Source organism: Manis javanica, chromosome 4, assembly GCF_040802235.1.
Source record: "Manis javanica isolate MJ-LG chromosome 4, MJ_LKY, whole genome shotgun sequence".
Lineage (NCBI taxonomy): Eukaryota > Metazoa > Chordata > Mammalia > Pholidota > Manidae > Manis > Manis javanica.
Genome location: NC_133159.1, coordinates 163,553,857 through 163,554,220, shown reverse-complemented (window position 1 = coordinate 163,554,220; position 364 = coordinate 163,553,857).

Genomic DNA, 364 nt, shown 5'->3' with positions numbered 1-364 from the left:
GAAAAAAACCACATTCTACTTAAACATTCCTAGAGTCCTCAGCTTGGATTCAGTCTCTAGCTATGTGACCAGTTCTCTGCACATTGGTTTCCTTGTCTATAGAATGGGGCTAAAACTGTACCTGCCTGATAATGTGATTGTGAGGACAAAATGAGCTAATATATGAAGAAAGCATTTAGACCACTGCCTGTACTATATAAGTATTAGCTCTTGTCGTGACTACCAAAATATTTCTGATGAATTTACTCTGTAGTTTATTACTTTCAGTCAGTAAGTGGCTAACTTTGTGTCATATTGCTAGCCTGAGTGACAGATTTTTGTTTTTGAAGAAGTGGAGCCATGCAAAGATTAAAACATACTTGAG